This window comes from Corapipo altera, unplaced genomic scaffold (assembly GCF_003945725.1).
Source record: "Corapipo altera isolate COAL_440 unplaced genomic scaffold, ASM394572v1 61411, whole genome shotgun sequence".
Lineage (NCBI taxonomy): Eukaryota > Metazoa > Chordata > Aves > Passeriformes > Pipridae > Corapipo > Corapipo altera.
Genome location: NW_020884875.1, coordinates 15,391,170 through 15,413,688, shown reverse-complemented (window position 1 = coordinate 15,413,688; position 22,519 = coordinate 15,391,170). Strand labels below are relative to the sequence as shown.

At 40.6% G+C, this 22,519-nt stretch overlaps 1 long non-coding RNA gene across 2 annotated transcripts in view; it reads left to right on the top strand.

The window, feature by feature from the left end:
- LOC113943225 overlaps positions 1-4,859 on the top strand; it is a 29,225-nt gene extending 24,366 nt beyond the window's left edge. The window contains exons 3-4 of one of the 2 annotated variants that reach the window (XR_003526239.1): positions 131-367; positions 4,725-4,859. This is a non-coding gene — a long non-coding RNA (uncharacterized LOC113943225). Of the gene's footprint in view, positions 1-130; positions 627-4,724 lie in introns of those variants that run through there. The other variant, XR_003526238.1, reaches the window with a different exon arrangement.
- The last annotated feature ends 17,660 nt before the right edge of the window (positions 4,860-22,519 follow it).

Genomic DNA, 22,519 nt, shown 5'->3' with positions numbered 1-22,519 from the left:
CTGTCGTAAACCAGACCTAAGTACTTATTCTTTGTCTGCCACTTCCTGTATTTCATCTTGGGCTTTCTGTAACCAAATCAGCTGAATGAGGACTACTAATCTCTGGACTTTAAATGTCTCTGTGCTTCAGGTGAAGGAAAAAAAGAAGCAAAGAGTATCTGTGTTCAACTGAGGAGTGACAAATATATTCTCCTGCCTGTTGCTGGTTCACATGTTCTGAGAAGAAATTGAATGCATAGACAGAGAGCCAGTATTTTCAGCACGGAAACCACAAGTCTTGGAAAGGAAGTTTTCCACTGGTTGCTCCTCTCTTCTGCCAATATATGCATCATCCTCTTTCCTGCTTCTTTAGGGTATCACAAATAAGGTATTTTTTAGTCAACTTTCCGTGAAAACCAGTTCAGATATCCCATGAAGATTCTTTTGATGTTTCCATTAAATAAAATTCCCTCTGGAGAATATAAGACCAGCAAGAGCTCTTTAATATCTAATTCATTACGTTAAGTTGGTCATCTGTATGGGAAGAAACAATATTGCGAATATTTAGACCTTCATTTAAATGTGAATTATTTCAGAGGTTTTAAATTCCAGATCAAAATATTCAAACAATTTCAACATAACAATAAACTTACCCTTTCCCAATGCAGAAGAGTGTGCAAAAATGTTTGCTTAATAAGTTTAAACTCCTGAGATGGGTATGCTCAGCAGGAGCAAATACATCCTGTGCTTAGATCATGTAGCAAACATCAGCGTGCTTGTTTGCTGTGGGGCCAGACTCTGCAATTATACTCAGTCTGAGGACAGAAAATCTTTGTTGTCAACATAGCAGACCAAGTGATTCAGTGTTCAAGGTACTTTAGTGCTGCTTGAAATAGAGAAGAGGAAGCAAGGAGGAAGGATGTTTGTTTTGGTAAAATCTTGGATAAGATTATTCTGGGAGTTATTGAAAAACATTGGTCACAGTCAGCACAGGCTCATGAGGGGAAAGTCCTGCTTAAAAAATTAATTTCCTTTTACAATGTTGTTACCCACCTATTAGAAAAAGGGAAGACAGCTGATGTAACCTGTTTAGATTTCAGTAAAGCTTTTGATATTGTCTTTTACAGTATCCTTCTGGACAAAATGTCCAACACACAACTGTATAAACCTGTCATGCAATGGGTAAGCAACTGGCTCAGGGGCCAGGCACAAAGGCTTACAGTAAATGGAGTACATCAGACTGGCAACCTGCCACTAGCGGAGTTCCACAGGGCTCCATCTTAGGCCCTGTGCTCTTCAGCATCTTCATATATTACTTGGATGTAAGACTGGAAGGTATTCTAAGCAAGTTTGTTGATGACATTAAATTGGGAGGAGCTGTTGATTCCCTTGAGGGCAGAAATCTTGACAAATTACAGGGCCGGGCAGTCACCAACTGTATCAAGTATAACAAGGGCAAGTGCTGATTCTGCACTTGGGATGGGGCAACCCCAGATGTTCATACAGACTGGGGAATGAGATGCTGGAAAGAAGTGCCACAGAAAGGGACCTGGGGGTCCTGGTTGCCAAGCTGAATATGAGTCAGCAACACCCTGCCAGCCAGGATGGCCGACCGTGTCCTGGGGGGCATCAGGCAAAGCATTGCCAGCTGGTTGAGGGAAGCGACTGTCCTGCTCTGCAATGGTGCAGCCTTGCCTCAACTCCTGTGTGCAGTTTTGGGTGCCATAATATCTCACAGAATAACAAAATGGGTAAGGCTGGAAGGGACCACAGTGAATCATCTGGTCCAACCTCCCTCCTCAAGCAAGGTCATCCTGGAGCACATGGTACAGGATTGTGTCCTCATATTCAGACAGAACTTCCTGTGCATCACTTTCTGCCCATTGCCTCTTGCCTTATCGATTCGTACCACTGAGAAGAGCCTGACTCCTTGGCAGCCCTCCTTCAGATACTTACAGGCATTGATGACATCTCCTCTCAGTTGTTTCTTCTTGAAGCTGAGCAGGCCCAGCTTCCTCAGCCTTTGTAAGAGAGATGTTCCAGTCTCTTAATCATCTTTGTCGCCCTCCACTGGACCTGCTCCAGAAGCACCATGTCTCTTGCTCTGAGGAGCCTAGAACTGGACACAGCACTGAAGGTGAGGGCTCACCAGGGCTGAGTAGAGGGACAGGATCACCTCCCTCAACCTGCTGTCAATGCTCTTCCTAATGTATCCCAGAATACCATCGGCCTTCTTGGCCACAAGGACACACTGCTGGCTCATGGACAGCTTGCTGCCCATCAGGACCCCAGGTCCTTCTCTGCAGAGCTGCTTTCCAGCAGGTCAGCCCCCAGTCTGTACTGGTGCCTGGGGTTAGTCTTCCCCAGATGCAGGACCTTGAATTTGCCTTTGTTGATTTTCAGACAGTCCTTGTCTGCCCATCTCTCCAACCTGTTATAACAAAGTCTTTTAACATAATGTTCAGAACAAATGTTTGTTTTACGGTATCATCCCTGTTACTGTGTACAGAAATTCAGTAAAAGTTCAAAAGCACATAATTCCCTGCATCAAGTTCTTTTCTTTGCTGTAATCCCATTGCCCTGAGGGTTGTAAGCATACATCTGAAACCACAACCTCTGGCTCCTGCTCACTGAATAATAGTAAATATTGATGTAGCAAATTGGTCAAGTCGTTTATGTGGCAAATTTCTTGCACACTCAAAGCCTAGAAGTATGTTCATTTACCACAGGGTGCTCGGAGTAACTTGGAACAAATTTAGCTAATTAAGTTAATACTAGAATGTATTTGTTATTATCCGAGCACTAGAGCATGAAAAATACAATTCCAGTGGGAACAGAATGGAGTGGTTTCAAGAAGTTCACAGAACAGGATATATTAGTGATAGCAGAGACTTTAAGAAATCATTTAGTCCATTTCCCTTTTCTAGTTACAGCTGTCATCACTATTGGCATGTCTATCTAATTTGTTGGTAAAAAATCTCCAGTAATGCCAAGTGCACAGTCATATGCAAATACTATAAATATGATATTTAACTATCAGTTTATTTAACGGAATTTATAACATTATCAGAAGAGAAGTCTGTTGTGGCCAATTATTCTGCCTTCAAAGCACATTCTGATCTTGAACTCAACTAAAGGAGGATCTCCTAATGTACAGAGATCATTTGTTGTGAGAGAGATTTAGCAGATCACATGCCAATCTCCATTCTGATTTTTGGAGAGTATGGGAGGGCCAGTTACTGCTTTCTGCTGAAATTTTGTGCTTGATGGCCTCTGTCAAAATTTGCATACACCTCTGGCTTGGTTTAGAGTGGTCTGTTATTAGCTGAACGCAGAAATTACTTTTACTCTTAGGACCTGTACCATGTGAGGTTTTTTTTTTCTGATGTAGCTGAGAATACAGGCTGCTGTGCTTAGGACTTTTCTCATCTAGAGAACGAGTAAATTAAATGAACATTTTTCTTTCAGCCATTAAATGGCAGAACATTAAAAAGTTTCATCTTGTAGCAAAATTCCCATCGATGTGCCTGAAGCAAGAACACACATCTAATGTGTATAATGATTCCACAGATTTTCCTGATGAGCTTTTAATGTACTAGTTAGCTATGGCTTTTGTGTCTCAAAAGGTACAAATTATTTTTCTCTCTTACCTGTATAAAAGCTTGATGCTTGCACACATTGGTTACTTCTTTACTCAGCAGCTGTCCTCTTGTCAAGATTTTGTAAGGGATCTCATAGGTGGAAAAATTAATGCTCTGTTACCAGGTAGTTGGCAGGCCATACATATTCTTTAGGGCTGATGTTGTTTGCCTTCTTGTTCTTGTAAATTCTCCATTATAGTGATCACCTCCTGGTAATGGTTTAGTGAGTAATCTTGCTGTGTGTTCTTTAATTCCTTAGATAAAAATGAATACTTCCCTGCATCCATCTGTCAGTGGTTGTGTTAAGACACAGGAACTACCATTCTGGGTCAGAGCTGAGCTCCATTTAGGCTTGTATCCTCTCTCTAGTAATGGTCAGTACCAGAAGCATCATCAAAATGAACAAGTGTTTGCCTCCCATTGCTGTGAGTTCTCTCCTGCCCTGAAGCATGTAGTTGCTTTACCTTCCAGTCTCTCGCTTCTTTTCTTTTTAACTTGTCATCTTTTCTGGTTTTGGTATTGCTTTTGGTTTGGTTGGTTCCTTGCTTTCTTTCTGTGAGTTTTCGTTGCTGTTGGTTTGGTTTGGGGTTTTTTTTGTTTGTTTGTATTTGGTGGGGTTTTGTTTTTGTTTGTTTGTTTTTAATCCTAATTTAGTTTTGGCCATAACAGCACATTCTGATAATTACCTGGTTTCTCAGTAGCAAAATCAGAGAGAAGTGGAGTTTTGCTATGATACATGTTGGTCTTCAAAAATAAATAAGGTAAGTGCACTTCTGTTAGCAATGGTCTGCTGGTGTTGATGATAAGAAAGTGAGAAGACAGATGGAAGCAGAGATACTGAGGCAGTCTAAATAAGAATGTAATGTTCTGTCTAGAACAGCTGTTTTTTTAGAAGTGCAGCTTTAAAAGCACTTATATGGTATGTCTGTGGCCACAGGAACTTCCTAGGGGTACCAGAGCAGTGCAACGACAAGACTTTATTCTGACATACTATGTAGTGCTAATGAAAAGGGTAGAAGAGGAAAAAGAATGGTAGCAGGAACATCTTTTCTCCCTTTGCTGCTCATATGTTGCTGTTGATTCTTTCTATCTGCTTCTCTGCAGATACCATTTAGATGGTGAGCAGTTCATTTTGCTCAACAACAAATGCAAGCTTTTCTTATATTGTGCATCAGTTCTCATGAAAGAGAGAAGGCAGATGGGTGTGGAAACTGAAGCTCTCTACCTACAACAAAAAACCCACATACATACATCACTGTAAGCAATTCTGTGCTGCCTGATGTGTTGGGGCAAAGAGGAGCTGAGTTTTCACTGCATTAATGTTCTGTTTTCTGTGCCATTATTGTTAATAGGATACCTATTGCGGGTCACCATTCATTAGGAATGGGCTGGAGGCTACTAAACAGGTATCAGATGACAAGTGGACTAGTTTTTAACCAAATCAGGTTAGAAAAGTTAATGACTTTATTAAGAGGAGTGTCCTTGGTATGTGGCATCACCTTAGTGGTTTACCCTTGAAGAGGGTTATTAATACAATTCTGAAGTTGGGTTCATTTTTTCCTTCAAGGACCTTAAGCATTTTCCTTGATTTTGGCATGATTTTTTTTCATAGAATCATAGTGAGCTGGAAGGGACCCAAAAGGATCATATGAGTCCAACTCCTGGCCCTACACAGGACAACCCCAAAGAATCAGACCATGTGCCTGCTTGTATTGTCCAAATGCTCCTTGAACTCTGGCAGGCTTGGTGCTCTGACCACTTCCTGGGGAGCCTGTTCCTGTGCCCAACCACCCTCTGGGGGAAGAACTTTTTCCCAGTATTCAACCTAAACCTCCCCTGACACAACCTCAGGCCATTCCCTTAGGTTCTGTCACTGGTCGCCACAGAAGAGAGATCAGTGCCTGCCCCTTCTCTTCCCCTCAGTCTCCTCTCCTCCAGGCTGAACAGACCAAGCGACCTCAGCCACTCCTCATATGGCTTCTCCTCTTTTTTGTGAAGTGACAATTGTTTTGACTGAAATGATCAGCTCAAACTGCTTAGACATTCAAAAGCCCTTTTTCAACATAAACATGTACAACCCTCATTTGTATGTATTTTCATATTTAAAAATTATTCCAATGAAGTAAACAGAGTTCTTTAAGTAGTCTGCAAAAGTGTTGGTCTGCAGAGTTTTGCTTCATGCTATGTTGAATCTGTCCTACCTTGCAAAATATTTTGTTTCATAAATTTGCTTTCACGTATGAAATGTTCATTATAAGTCATGCTAACATAATTTAAATAAGATTAAATAATTGACATTTCTAAACCATATTGCAGACATGGAAAGAAATGCACCTGCAGTTAAGGTCACTTTAGAAATCCTTCTTTCTAATTAGCTTACGGACAGGATTTTTCCTGTTGTGTGTACATGTGTGGGAATTTCATTGGGTTTTTTAAGGGTGTTGTCAATCAAATGTTCTTACCTATATTTTAATTTTATTTCCTAGAAGTTGAGTTTACTCTCCGAGATTGGAAGGACTGTCTGCTGCTCAGAGGAGATGCTACCACCCATCACTGGCCCATACAGCTTCCACTCCTAAGAGAGAAAGATAACAACCACTAATGATACAGACTAGTATGACAAAATTGGTGATTGAATTTGTGCCTTGAAACTAGGCTAGACCTTAGGAGTGAGTCTTCTGGTGGGGTTTCTCTGAGTGCAGATATATATCATGCTCTTACTCATGGCTCAGAACCAGAACCAACTTTTTTGGTTTTTGTCCCTTTTGTCCAGGCAGAGCTGGCACACCAGGCTTGTCCGTGACATTAACCCTCTAAGTCCTATTTCAGGAAGATTGCTGCACTGCACCCTTCTGCAAAGGGGGAAATGCAGGCCAGAGAGGCAGGAGACATTACTAGTTTCATGCAAAGCTGTTTAGGTGGGGATTTTTGTAAGTACAGACTGGATAACTTGGTGTGACATGAGCAGAATATAACTTTCGATGCAACATCAGGAGAACTGTGAAGAGAAGGAAGGAAAACCTGTTTTATTCTTAAGTGGAGAGATGACAGCATAACATCCCAATGCAATGAGAGCAGAAGAATGGTTTGCTGTTAAGTGAGAGTTTGTGCTGACAAACAGCTAGGCTGTAGGGCTGTGGGTGATTAAGTAATAATGCGTGGTGATAGGACTGTATAAGGGAACGAAACAAATGAAGTGCTGTGTACAAGATGGATACTGTGAGAATATAACAGGAAAGAAAGTAATACCAGATATTGGGAATAAAGTTAGCAGCCTTTTTCTATATTTAGAATCCACTAAGATGAGTAAGCACTGAATTTGTGATACAAATTCCATGAAAAGCCCAAAAGCCAGAACAGCATATAAGAAAGTCTGTGCTACACTGTGCAAGGTTCAGTAAGTGCTTGGCTCTTCTCAGCTGGCTGTTTAAGTTATAGTAACATGCTGAATGAGACTAGATAAAGCTATACATTCAGTCACAGTAGGGCTGTGAACTAATTCCAAGTGCAGTGTCACTCTCCTTGCAGTGTTGTGCACCCTGGTCTCTCTGTTCTTGTCAGAGGGTAGGCTCTCAGTCAACATTTACTCCATACCCTGTGAGTTTTAGCTGCATGTTGTGAGGAAACATGCAAGCTTCCAAATTAGTACCAGTGAGGGTCTGGCAGCTAGCCCATCACTCCTTTCTAACAACTCATTTTTGAATCTATTATGAAGAATTTCAAGATAGGCATCTGTGGTTTAGGCATTCCTGAGCCTGTCTTTGGGCAGGAAGAGAGGAACTGTATGACCATCTGAGCTCCCTGTCAGCCCTGTGGTCTGTCCCACCACCACACCAGATGCACTGCACTTAGAAGGCACAGGGATGTCAGGAATCCTGCCTAGCTCTTCCTGATTTCTTCTGCAGCAGACAACAATCAAGCAGTATTATTATTTGAAAGCAAACTCCACTTGTATATAGTGTTGGTGAGACTTCCTGCTGACACAATATTCATTGCAAAGTAGCCTTCCATTACAGTTTGGGACTGCAAAGTCCAAATTAGATAGTATTGCAGTTCTCTTGAGATGGCTGTGAATGAGGGTTTGTATGAAGATGACATTTGCCATATAGTGTTAGCTTTGGCTACTTTGCCCCTCCTGCACTGAATTCCAAACCAGATACAAAAATAGGAAGAGATATGATTGCTGAAGAGAACTGAAAAGACTTTCCCATGTATGATTGTCAATTCTGGGAACAGAAAACAGCATGAGGGTTAATTATTTTTTCAATGTTTTGAACTAAAGCTATGCATGGGTTTGGAGACTTTTTAACACTAGGATGTTTTGTGTGCTGTTCAGTGGGAATGAATGCAATTAAATAGTCCACAAAATTCAGCAAAAACTAAAATTTATTTTCACAGGGAGCCTCAAAGCCAATGGTATACTGTGATTTTAAACACTGAGTAACTGTTAATATATTATAGTGACAACTATCAGAATATCTACAAAGCTAATGGAAAAATAAGAGAAAGGTGACACTGTCAAAGTTTGCTTATTTGTTTAAGTGGCTCATTGTGGATCATTGCACGCAGTGCACAGAAAAATGCATAACATATTTGGCACGTTGGGCCACTTCCACACCCACATTCTTGGAAGAGTATGTGGGCTTTGAAAGGAGGCTGGAGCCAGATGAAAAAAAGGCTGGGTATTTTTGTACTTTCAGTCACAGTGTAGATAGAGTGCTTTTTGTTAGTGTGGACATCCACAGCAAAGGGAACCATATAGGTAACTAAAATCAGGGCATTTCTTGACTTCTGAAGGCTTAAGATTAATACCTCAAAACTCTTTTGATGTAGGGTTTTGTTGTGTTTTCTATATTACAGCATTCTGTTGCTGAACTGGTCCAGCATGTTTCTACAAAAAGACATGTGGAAACCATCTTTAGAGACAAAACAGAATCACAGAATATGCTGCATTGGAAGGGACAAAGATCATGGAGTCCAACTTTTAACACCGTACAGAATAGCAACATGCTGCACTGTGTCACTCTAACACTGCTTTCAACTATTTGCTGTCAATACATTTGAAGTTCTGCCTTTATCACTAACTGTAGTACAAAACTGTCTGGAACATGACAGTTAACTAAATTCTTTATCTTTGTGTTGATTAGCACAAAAGCAGAGCAATAGCAAAGCCCTTAGTCATGTATTCTGTACCTGAGGACTTTTAATCCACAGTATTCATAATCCATGTTGCAAAATATAACCCTCCAAATTACAATACTGCCATATTTTCTCATGTATTATAAAAAAAAAATCATTAACATTTAACTGTGCATGTAAGCAGTGTATGATAGGAAAGACAGTCAGAGCAGGTGACAAGTCTGTTCAGCTCAGTGCAAAGTTACTCATTACTGTGGGAAGCTGTATTCAAGCAGCCTGGCATCAATGAAGCACCTGGTATCAACTTTTCTGTTTTCCAGAAATGCCTGACAGTGCTACCAGCCTGAACTTAGTTATTTCCTGACTTTTGAAGGCTTGACTCAATGACCTACCATACTTTGTTTTTTTATAGCTGTGTGTGTAATGTCATGCCACTTCAAAATGGTGCCTGAAGGCTGGGAAAAAAAGCCAGTTCTTGTTCTGACATTTGTTTCTTTGAAAAGTTTTGTTGTACAACTGGTCTCTTAAGTAAAATTTAAAAAAAGCTTGATGCCCATAAGAAAAATGTGCTTTCTCAAATTATTATAATAAAATGCTGTACTGTCATTCAATGGTATACAATCTCAAAGACTAGTACACTATCTTAATTTCATTGCCTCAAGGAATCCCTATATTTATAGAGTCTTCATCGAATGTGAAATAAGTGAGGTGTAATTTCTGAAATGAAAGGAGTGGGATGAAAGGTCAGGCATGGCCTAGGAATTCACTTGTGGACTGTAGGTAGTACATAAGATGCCTAATTCTGGTCTGCTTGCACTGTAGAGCTTATTGTCTCTCAGCAGCATTCCTCTGCCTTTCCTGTCCAGCTGATGGAAAGACAGAGTAATAGCTTTGGTATAAGACACTGAGAGGTACTACTATCACTTGGGACCCTCAGAGTTTGTGGAGATTATTTGCACCTTGCCTAGAGCTCACTCCTATTATTTTGTTCCGGAAGTGTGACTTCAAAGCCACTTGCCTAGTCCCAGAGTTTGTTGCAAAGTTGCAGCATCAACCCTGTGTTGTGCTGTCTCTGAAGGCAACGCAGCATTTCTTACTCACTGCAGTGAGGTTGATGGTGACCTTTATGAACATGACCACCTTTCATGGTGCACAAAAGAAAAAGAACTGAAGAATGATCTTCATATAGAAATCAACATTTTAAGCTCTCCTGAGACAGCAGGTTTTGAAAACCGTATTACCATGCACATAGTAAATTGCAGGGGCTGACTGGGTGTTGCCCACAAGGTAGTGCAACAGTTGCCTGCCACAATACACAGCTGAAGATGGAAAGTGTAAACAGCCTCATTAGGAAAAGCTGGTCACTGACTAAAAAATGTTTGGTGCAGGAATAACTGAGATATTTTTCAAGCACTTCTTGTACTCTTAACCCAGAATAAGTGCATGAAGAGATGAATCCAGTCTTGGTACTGGATCACCAGTCCAGTGGTCTCAGGAGATGTCCCCAGAAGGAACTACTACTATGTAGTCCAGCCTACATTTCTGTTCAGGCAGGTATACACAGTACTGCACTGCTGAACAGGGAAGGTGACAATGTTACTCAGTCATTTTGTTTGTTTGTTTTCCTTTCATCTGCTTTTGACAATATGGGTCTCTCTTCCTGTTTCTCCTGTATAACCTGACATACTCTGAATCACAACAGGAGCACTTGAAACAAACACTGTTTGTAATGTACACGTATAAAAGGGATTCTTGGCCCTTCCATATCACACTTTTCACATCTTTTATTGCTAAGAAATCTAATATTACATCTGGGAAGACAGGAAATATTTACACTGAACCTCTGCAATTTGCTGCAGGTCTCTGGGTGAGGTACAATCTGGTTTAGCCATTTGAGGCAGGGACTCACATCTGCAAATGACTAGTTTTAATATGCTATTGCCAGACATCTGCAAGCAGTATGATTAGACAAGTGCCTTAATTCCTTTACTTAGCATGCAACTGGTGAAGAAATATTGTGGTTTTTTTCAAGAATTACACATAAGAGGCACCTTTGGAAGAGAGTGTGCTATCAGTTAGAGAATTTGTACTCCCTGTCACAAGTAGTTATTATAGAGCACATCTTTGAAGCAAAATGGGATGCTGATATGAGGTAGACGGGATTGCTGCAGGTGACTTTTACCCTCCCATTTAAAGACACGTACATTATCAATTAAAATAGCAGAAGTCAACCAGACTCAAACCCCCTGATTCCTCCCTGCTTGGGAAATTGACTGGGAAAGGGAGAGAGGAAGAGACTTTTATATTTGTGCTGCCATGGTGTCATGATAGAAATTGAAGGAAGAAAGTGTGTCACACTCAGAAAGTACTTTTCATTCACTGCATTTTTGATTCGTTGTAGCCCTAGTGTCACAACTAACCCCATTTTGTTTGTGAAGCCTGCAGCAACCAGCCAACCCAATGTATGAGACTGCTTCCTGGTTCTAGAGTTGCTGCAAGTTGCGGGACAGCTGGGAATAGCTTGTTTCTCCCTCTATCACATATCTTTTTCCCAGAAAGCAAAGAAGGAGCCACAGCAACATGGCTGTTGGATGTCCATTGGCACTGCTGCAAAGAGCAGTTGGCACCACTAGCCTGCCTCCCTGCTTGTGCTTCTTTCACATACTGAATTACAGGAGGTTCCCTCTGAACATGAGGAAACACTTTTTTACTGTGAGGATGACTGAGCCCTCACTCTATAATTCTTAGCTTACAGCTGTCCTCTTGCAGACAGGTGAGCAGATGCTTTTCTTCTAACCATTTCAGACAGAGACTTACATAGGGCATGATGTTTGCACCAACGTGGTCCCACTTCCCAGCCAACAGAGGACAATAGCCCACAAACTTCCTCACCCTAAAATGTGAAATAACCTGATGAAAATTAACTGTGCACCTGAACTTGATTATTAACTTGACTGTTGCATTCAAAGGAAGATTAGGAAAGCAAGGCGAAAGGACAGCAGAAGTGTACCAGCTCTGGAGCCAGGTGGGATCTGTGTGCAGTGAGCGTCTCAAGAACTCCCTGAGCTTCAAAAGTGGACAACTGGAAGGGCCTCATGGGCACTCCAGTGCCTCTCCCTCATGCTGAAGCTCACAGTCCACACATCCATAATCTGTATTACCTCTTCTTGCCAGTCGTGTACTGCAGGATCTTCAGGTAGATATGAAGATTGCTGGTACTGTAGGCTCCTGATTTTTTCAGATGTTTAATTTCAGTGAAGCTTCTCTGGCTTTTGGCCCTTTGATCACTTTCTCTAAGTGCTTCACATGGCTCTAAAATTCAGACAAATATCTCAAGTCTTAACCATTACATTTGAGGATCAACACAATCATACGAAGACAACTCATTATAACAGCATGCCATGCAAATAGGAGGGCTGGGACACCCTTCGTGGTGTCAAAAATCTGTGTGGCTGAACCTCTATTTGAGTTCCAGTGTTCAAGGGCCTTTAGAGAACAGTATTCATGGAAAGAAGTGCACAGCTCCATCAGAAGTTGCTTTCCAAAGTGCTTTCCAAGGAGAACAGTAAGAACTAAAACACTCCAGAGGGAGGGGTTTGGAAAGACTGAGGCGTATTGAGATGAATGTGATTGGATATAGTTAAAGTGTGAATGAAAAGAAAGAGTTTGGAGTCAATGTAGAAGTGCAATATTTGCATTCCTGGCAACTTTGTTGGTTTTGCCTATTGAAGGTGCTGGTAGAATAGGAACCCCCCCCTTCAAATCATTTGATGAATCAGTTCTGCAGATAGGGTCCAGTTTCTATCCATCTACGATCAAGTTACCCTATTTTCCTTGCTTTTGTATGAGAACAAAGATAAATCTGTCACTAAAATGACTGTGATGATGACACTTCGTAACTAACAACCCTATAGTTGAAACAAATGGGTACAATTTTGAGCTAACATCTTAAGTTACCACAACCTTATGTCTTCATTATTTCTTCTTCCTTTTACTAACACAACGTAGATGTAAAACACTGGCACATTAGAGGGATTATGTATTAAATTCTGCTGATGAAAGCTACTAAAATGCAAGATGTCAAGCAGTGTCTCCAAACACAGCATAGATCACTTAAAACAACTCCAAAAACCAATCAAAAAAACACCCACCTCCCCAAACCCCTGAAGAAATTACAGAAAAAAGGAAGTCTTTCCAACTATGAAATTACTTCGGAAATCCTCCTACTTGATCTTAGAATCTTCTACATAGCCAATGCTAGGAAATTAATTCACTGGAAAAGCACACAACATTCAGAAAGAATACTGGCTACTCTAAGAAGCGCTACGTCAATATTCAATATTTCATCTTGAAGCCATATTTTAAAAAGTATTAAAAGGTTAAAAACAAACCCAAGAAACTGGTTTAGATGCAAACAATAGCTGCAAACTAAAACTTTGTTTAAACCAAGAAAAAAAATTGTTGTACCACCAATCACCTTGTTACCAATCACTTGTATGCATTATAAAAATTCTCGCATTAGCTGGACAAATTTTTACAATGGTAATGATTTTTACAGGATGTGTATTTGTAAATCAGCTTTGCAAACACTTCCTGAATAATAAGCCTCTGAAGTCGCTTTTGTGCTTTCTTATATTTGACATTGGTGACATCTTGTGGTAAGTTATGTCACAGTAAATAGCATCTGTTGCTTTTGCTGTCCTTGATCTCACAGACAAGCTTATTGCTGTGTGATGGAATTATGCTATTGATAAAAAGTGTAGTGTGTAACTTCACACTAACAAGATACTACATATTTTAATAAAATTAAACTCGAGTAAGTTAAGTGTCGAAAGAAATCTCGCTCTAGACACAGAAAGGAATAAAAAAAAGGCAAACCAATTATAATTTTAACTAGTTTGTACCAGAAGGTTCATGATTCACATCTGGAAAGCTAAATTCTTCTTGCTGAAATTGGCTGGTTAATGAAGATGTGGGATAGATGGAGAAGTATATATGTAACTCTCGGATCAAGGGGACTGCAAATGTCACACTCCTAACCCTCCTCTCTTGTCTATGTTCTGACTACAATAATATGACTTGGATATTTTGTCATCCCCAAAGTTACAGTGAAAGTCCACTGTTAAACAAGAACTATTAGCATTAGTGCAGTACAAACCAATCAGCTGGTGAATCCTGTAAAAATCTTTGCCTTTTAAAACCAAAATCACCAACAAGGAAGGAAGTGTCACTGTAAATAAGCGAGTGAGTAGGCCAGATTGTCAAGTGAAATAACTTTGCAGCTGCCTAGCATGGTCATAGTGACATGGACAGCTTTATCTGGCCCTTGTAGAAAATGTGATTAAGCTTTTTATGTTGTTCTAGACAATTTTCCCTGGCATTCTCTGTGGTTTGTTTAAGGAGAGAGCTATGCTGCAGGGCTAGGAATGAAAACAGGTAGTAAGGTACCCCTCCCAGAAACAGACAAGGAAATCTGACCCTGTGAATTGCTTAATACAAAGACAAACAATGTGGTTTTGAGAAGGGTTTTTAAGAGTCCCGCATATGCATTATGCTTAGCAATACATGAACTGTAATACCTGCAACATCAATGTAGTCTTGGATTTCGGTTAGGTGCTGAAATTTTAATGAGGACGTGGGAGATTCCCCTTGCAAGTCACAGCCAAAGCACCCACCGCAGAACCAATGCAAGAGATCACTACTGCTGTGAATTAGCAGTCTTCCCTGGTACCAGTAGCATTATAACACTGAAAAAAGCATTGGTGCATTCAAGGCTGAAATACTACAGCCTTTTTAGTAAGAGGACTTTGATATATGGAAAAAATATGATGAGCAAGCACGTCACCGACTCTGGGAATACCAGAAAGACTGATACACATTTGCATAAAATCTTTTACATGATCACAAGGAAAAAAAAAAGAAAAATCATGGATTTCATATACTAGAGTCTATGTGTAGAAACTAACTGTCTGAACTACCCATGTTTTGTACGATCTGGTCTAGGTCTGATAGCAGAAGTAAATTACAAAATAAGGTCTCAGAGATGCTTATCTAAAATACTAACCCTGTTGAAAGCAATGGCAAAAACTCTGATAAGGATCGCTAACTGGTCTAATTCTGCTCTCTCATATAGCACTTCAAATTGGCTAAAAAGCTTTACCCTGGTTACTACGAGTACTTCACTACTCTAGAGACACTTACAGCATGAGCATTAGGCAATTTGTCACTATATAAGAGCTAAGTTTGAAAAAAAAAAGGAAGTTATTTGTCATTTCTGTTAGTGAGATGTATGACTGATAGGCCTTATGGAACACAGAATCACAGAAGGGACTTCAGCAGGTTATCTGGTCTAACCCCCTGCTCCAGCAGGGTCATCTGGAGCTGGCTGCCCATGACATCTGAATCTCTAGAAAGATGTAACACTGAGAAAAATAAATAGTATGTGTTCATGTGTCCATGTTCAGATCTAAGGATTTCTCTTACACCAATAGATACCATAGCAGTGACTCACTCTGAGCCATACCAAAGGAAAGAAATGCCAGTAACTCAATCACCTGTGCCATGTATGAAGAACTTCTGGATTTACCCCAAGATGTTTCCAGTGTCATAGCAGCTGAAAACAAAAAGTAAGTTATAGAAACTTTTTTATTTTAAATGTTTGACAAGTTACGAAGATTTTCATACAGATCTGCTGGGAAAATGACCATTAGGTGTAAGACTGTCTCTGGCAAAGAAGTGGGTGGAAAATTGGACATGGCATGCCAGTGTGCACTCACAGTCTAGAAAGCCAACTGTATCCTGGGCTGCATCAAAAACAGGGTGGCCAGCAGGTCAAGGGAGATGATTCTGCCCCTCTGCTCCACTATCACCAGGCCCCACCCGGAGTGCTACATCCTTATCTGGTGTCCCTAACACCTAAGACCTAAGACCAAGACGTTCTGGGGAAAGTCCAGAATGATGCTGAAGAAAAGTCATCAGCATTTAGAGAAGGCTTTACTGCTGTCTCACAGGTAGCTTGAAGTAGCAGAGAACCACCTTCTGTGAAAACACTGTTTTGAAACAACTACAGATGCACTATATAAATATGGTCAAGGTATGGCTAGGGCATTTTTGGAATGAATAACATGGAAAGGATAACTTCCCTGGATCTGCTGTCTCTGTCCTTGCTACTACAGCCAAGCATGCGGCCAGGCTTCTTTGCTGCAATACTGCAATACTGATCATAGAATCATTAAGGTTGGAAAAGGCCTCCAAGATCATCAAATCCAAGCTTTGACTAAATACCACCATGCCTATTAAACCATAGCGTGAAGTGCCATGTCTGCTCAGTTTCTGAACACTTCTAGGGATGGTGACTCTACCACTTCCCTGGGCAGCCTGTTCCAATGCTTAACCACTCTATCAGTGAAGAGTTTTCCTAATATCCAATCTGAACCTCCCTTGGCACAACTTGAGGCCACTTCTCCTTCCTGGGGGAAGAGACTGACCCACAGTTTGCCACAAGCTGCCCTCAGGTAATTGTAGAGAATGGTAAGGTCCCCACTGAGCCTCCTTTCCTCCAAGCTAAACAACTACAGCTCCCTCACCTGCTCCTCACAGGACTTGTACTCCAGATCCTTCAGCTCTTGGATTGAGCCTTCTTGGAGTGAGCAGCCCAAAACTGAACACAGGATTCAAGGTATGTCCCCACCAGTGCCAAGTACAGGGGGGTGATCCCTTCTTCCCTAGTCCTGCTGGCCACACTATTGCTGGTACAAGCCAGGATGCCACTGGCCTTCTTGGCCACCTGGACACACTGCTGGCTCATATTCAACTGCTGTCAACCAGCACTGCCAGGTCCTTTTCTGCTGGGCAGCTTTCCAGCCACTCTGCCCCCAGCCTGTAGTGCTGCCTGGGGTTGTTGTAACCTACAGGCAGGATCTGGCACTTGGCCTTGTTGAACCTCACACCATTGGCCTTGGCCCATTGATCCAGCCCATCTAGATCCCTCAGCAGAGCCTTCCTATCCCCAGAAGATGAACACTTCTGCACAACTTAGTGTTATCTATATACTGACTGAGGGTGTCCTCAATCCCCTTGTCCAGATCATCAATAAAAATATTAAACAGAACTGGCCCCACTACTGAGACCTGGGGAACACCCCTGGTGACTGTCTGCCCACCAACTGGGCAGTGGAATGTATTTCTATTCGCCACCACTCTCTGGGCCTGGTCATACAGCCAGTTTTTTACCCAGTAAGCAGTGCAGCCATCCAAGCCATGAGCAGCCAGTTTCTCTAGGAGAATGCTGCGGAAAATGGTGTCAAAGCCTTTCCAGGTAGAAACATCCATGGCCTTTCCCTCATCTACTAAGGTTGTCACCTGGTCATAGAAGACAATCAAGATTGGTGAAGCAGGACCTGCCTCTCAAAAACCCCTGCTGGCTGGGCCTGATCCCTTGATTGTCCTGCACATGCTGCTGATTGGTCCTAAGGCTGTACTGCTGTAGTCAGTCATGGGTAGTCATGAAAAGTAATAATTTACTGCAGCTTTTCTGGATCAGTGAGGAGAACAAATCTTGAACTAGTCAGAGATTTTACTTAGGAACACAGCTGGAATTAATTTTGTCTGTTTGATTCAGAAACTGGGACTGGGATTGAAAGTCTGCGAAGCCATAACTTGATGTTTTCACCTTTTACTTTTTCACCTTTTGCTTTTTCACCTTTTGCTTTTATTTGAAGGAACAGGTAGACAATGTTGCTCCATTAAAAATGTTCAAGAGGCCAGAGATCAAAATATTCTTTATCCTGCACAAACAATGTCTGTCTTGCAGCACAGTTATTAAAGAAATAATCCCAATATCCACAATGAAATGAACGTTCTGTGGTTCGTGGTTGTATCTCTCTGTAATAGATGAGCCAGATTCTGGTTTCTAGGGGATCTCTGCATGCTGTAAACCTTGAAAACTAGTAAAACAGGTGGTTTCATAGAAATTACCTTTCAGAAACCTAATCATATTTACAAAAGATACTGACATGTTTGAAGGCTACAGGGACCAGTGGGGAGGTCTCTACCACACTGACATAGCAGAACTTTCAGGCACTCCAGATATCATGGACTGAAGGCCAGTGGTTTCTTATCTTAGCACGGAGAATGCTGGAGAAGCTGCAGCAGTGTCCAGTATGATTATGACTTCCCACAAAATGAATCTGGAGCGTGAATGGACCCTGTCTCAGGTCTGTCCTACAGAGGTCACTGCAAACCCACTTCTGAGACAACTGCAATGCTGTTTTGTGATATCATCACACTAACACTGAATGCAGGCTTAAGTCTCTCTGTCTATAAACAGTGCTTATTTATACGTTGTACCTGTTTGCACAGTGACAAATAAAAATGTCACGTCTCCTTCACAGACAGATTCAATATAACTAAGAGCAAGACATTAGCAAACATTGTGTTCTGACTTAACTTCTCTGAGGCAGGAAAAAGTAATAATTAGGACTCCAGCTCATTCTGTTTTTCAAAGATGGACTCTGAACTCTAAGTTAGAATAACACTTGCAGTGTTGAATATCTGATTTTCTCCTACCTTAAGTGGGTCTGCAATTTCACAGATGTCTGTGACATTGTTTCTGTGATTTTTAGTGAAAGTTTTTTATTGTTTGTTAATACTAAAGAGTGGTGAAATAATGTGTTTTAAATTAGAAAAATGCTAATAGTACCTTTGAAAAACCAGTTTCAACATTTGGATTGAACTTCAGATTGCATTTTAGTGAAAAGTTCTGTCAGATGCTTCACTTAATGGCAATGTGATTATATTTAATAATAGGTTTATTTTTTGGATTACTGTTTAAGTGTTTATCTGCAGTGCTGGAGTGCAAGGGGTGAAAGAAGAGATGGTGATTCTTTTCTCCTGACACTGTTTTAGGAACGGGGTTTCCAAATCAGTGAAATAAGGAAAAAGTTCAGTTCATGCTTCTGTCTACATCCCACATTAGTCTTTTTTAAATTTACACTAAAGGAGCACAAGCAGGCTCACAGCTGGATTAGGACCTCCCAGTGTTCGATTTAGACCTTAATTCATGAACTGATGAAGTCCCAGCTTTGGCTGTAGTGGAGTTCTGCAGCCAGTGCTTGGAGAGACTGTGTGCACAGTGTTTTCCCATGGGCTTAGATTTTACAGTCCCCAGTCCTGGGATTAGAACTTCACCACCTCTCAGAGTGACCCTGCTCGAAGTCTAGATGTGGTAAAACGTAGTCCTGCCTCAAAGAGCCTAGAGTCTAGACAGAGAAGTTGAACCATGGCACTCTGATTTCCTTGCGGGGATGTGAGGCATGAAGTTTCAGAGGCCTGCTCAAGAATAGTCAAAAAATGTGAAGTTGCCCCCTTGGTTGTTTCTGCTTCCTTCTGGATGTGATTTCTTTTTTATTCTGGCCCTCTGAAGATGCCACAGACCTCAGTCTGGGATGAAATCCACGCTTTCTGTAATGTAAAGTAAAATGTGTTAAGGAACTGAGTTGTTTAATTATCTACTTGAGGGCAGGGATGCCATCCAGAGGGACCTGAACAGGCTTGAAAGATGGGCCTGTGTGAACATCATGAAGCTCAACAAGGCCAGTGCAAGATTCTGCACCTGAGACGGGGCAATCCCAGACATGGATACAGGCTGTGGGTGAGTGGATTGAGAGCAGCCATGCCGAAAAGGTGTGGGCATAGAGGTGGGTGAAAAATTGGACATGACATGTCACTGTGCACTTGCAGTCTAGACAGGCTGAGAGAGTTGGGCATGTTCAGCCTGGAGAAGAGAAGGCTCCAGGGAGACCTCATTGGGGCTTTTCAATATATAAAGGAGCCTTCTTAGAAAAATTGAGAGAGCCATTTTACCAGGGCCTATAGTGATAGGACATGGTTTTAAACTGAAATAGGGCAGACTTAGCTTGGGTATAAGGATAAAACCTTTTACAATGTGGGTGGTGAGACGCTGAAACAGGTTGCTCAGAGAAATTGTGGATACCCCATCACTGGTAGTGTCCGAGGCAAGGTTTCACACCCTGATCCAGTGAAAGATGTCCCTGCCCATGGCAAGGACCTTGGAAGATATGATCTTTAAAGGTCCCCTCCAACCAAATTCATCTATGATTCTATTTTTGTAGGTTATAAACACCAGTTGTTTTTTTTTATTTGCTTTAAAGTATGTAAAAAGCCCTGAATGTATAGTGAAATGCAGACTCTTGACAAAAATGTTGTTATGATCTTTATAATAAAGAGAGATGATCTGGGAATCAGCCATGCTTAAATATCAGGCAAAAATAAATCCATGGATTTTATGACTGTTATTTGAGCTATAAGCATCCTCTTTTGGCAAAACAGTAAAGGGTATGTAGTAAGAAGCAGACTAATCTCAGAAAGAAGCTATAACACCCGCTCTGTCTTGAGCTGAATAATCATAGGAACCTAAGAAATCACTTAATGATCTTACTATGCCCTGTAACAGAAATGGTCTTAGGAACTGTGATTATAACATGGCAATTAAAGACACAGGTGGCTGGGTTTTTTTCCATGGAGTTTATATTACTGATTTATTTATTTAGCCTGCAATTTAAAAAAAATTCACTATTGAACTTTAATAGTTGGCCAACATCCAAAAACCTCATCCAGAGCAGAAAGGAGAATAAAATTTCATTCTGTTAAGCCCTGAAGTGGTTGTGGTCTTTCAAGGTACAGATTTTGAGGAGCTCCAGTAAGACCTGATTAAAAAACTGTGATGCCAAGTTCTCAGTAAATAAGACCCAGTGCCTCATTCTCATGGTTGGGTGTCCTTTTCTTATCATCATTCTTTCACAATACTATCAGATCCTGTAGGACAGTCCTGGTTGGGCAAATATATTTTATGGAGGCAGTAACTCAAAACAGTACAAATACAACTGGCAAAGCAGAGAGGCTGGCTGAAGAGGCAGTTGGCAGTTCTCCCTCTCCCAGACACTGTAACAGCAAACCAAGAAGCACCTATGAATGTGTTCATGGCGCAGCAATTAAAGTTAATAAACATCTACTTTAGAGGTCAGGTTTTGATTTGTAGCAGTTCACAAAGGTATATGCTCTGAAAAATCGCTAGACAGCATTTCTTTTTGTATTTTCCTTCTTTTCTAGCGTCTCTACCTTATGAGGTACCGAAACCCATGGCTGCACTCTGCTAAACATTTAAAACTTGCTTAATTTTAAATATTTTTAAATTTTTCTATTGAAATCAAACCAATTCAATTACTTTTTCAAGTCCTGGAAATGCTTCCCTGTTGTAGCAACATGCAATGCTGTGAAAATTCCAGAAAAAAAAATACATGAGCAATGAACAAAAATGTTCAGAAGTACTGACAGTTGCTTCTGGCATATTTTTGGCAATATTCTGGCAATATTGTTTTATTTTAATGGGTGTAGACTTGCATTAATGGGTATAGGCTTGCATTAGACATCGATATGATTACTTTTGATTGGATTCTTGAGTGCATACATGTGTACAAATATTCTCTCTAGAAATACAGTATCTCTTTTTGAAAGAAACAGCTGGTGACAAAGCTCTTGGGTGCCAATAGGAAAGAAAATTATGGCACAATGTTTTTTAAAGACTGTATTTAATTTTCCTGTTTCTTGGTGGTCAAGTTTTTCCACAATTTATGTATCTCCAGGCTATCCAACATTTTATGTTGTCAGAGTTGTCAGGAAAAAAAAGAACAGTTTTAGCACGTATGACACTTGATTTAACTTAAGTAGAGACTATAGGAGTTTTGTCTAACTGCAAGTAGAGAAATACTGTTTTAGGAAGCATATTCAATGGTGCAGAAGCAGAAAACATGAGAAACAAATTCTGACAGTGAAATACATGAACCTGGGAAAAAGTTAAGACTTCCATGAGAAGGAATTGCATTTAATTGAACAAAAAAAGAGTAGCATCACATTACTTACAGGTTATTTTTAAATTGCACATCTTCCCATAGTGGCAATATGCTAAAACAATGAAAAGAAGGGAGTCTGGGTACATAGTACAAAGTACAACGTCAACATACCTTTTACTTGGGCTTTATGGGGAGAATTATTGCCTCTTTCCAGGTAATGGGCTTCCCACAGCAATAGCAGATAGCCATGTTTTAGGGTGAACTGTTCAATATCTGACTGATCAAGGACCTACTTTTTAGTGTGTTTTCCACCAGTATTTTCTGAACTAAATTTGTTTCTTGGGTAGAAATCCTAAGGTACTATAATGAAGAAAGCTAACTACATACAAGTAGGTATTTATTACGGGGTATGAAGTAAAATTTGACATTAAAAGTAAGTGTTAAAGGGAGTAAGTACAGAAACAAGAGTGGGAGAAAAATAGCAGTGGTATGTGCATACCACAGAAGTGATTAATAAAATGCTTACTCTCACAAACAAGAAAAGTGAGTTTCAACATTGTACTTATCTGTTGTTCAATCTTAAATTGCTGGGGCTTACAAAGAAATAATTATTAATATCAGAAGATCTTACTGTAGGACAAACAGTAGTTCTACTTTATCACAGCATTTTCTTCTAAGGTTTCTAAGTGGACTGTGGGAAATTTCCTTCTTTTCTTCTTGCTTCACCCTCAGTTAGCATCCTAGCTATAATGCTATTTCTAGTAGTATCAGTCATCAGTGGACACTTGGGAATGGAATGGACATTATGGTAGCCTGAAATCTCTTATAGTCTCTGCGTGGAAATTAGACATGTTTAGTTCAGTATACTTTGGTTCATATCAAACTCAATTTG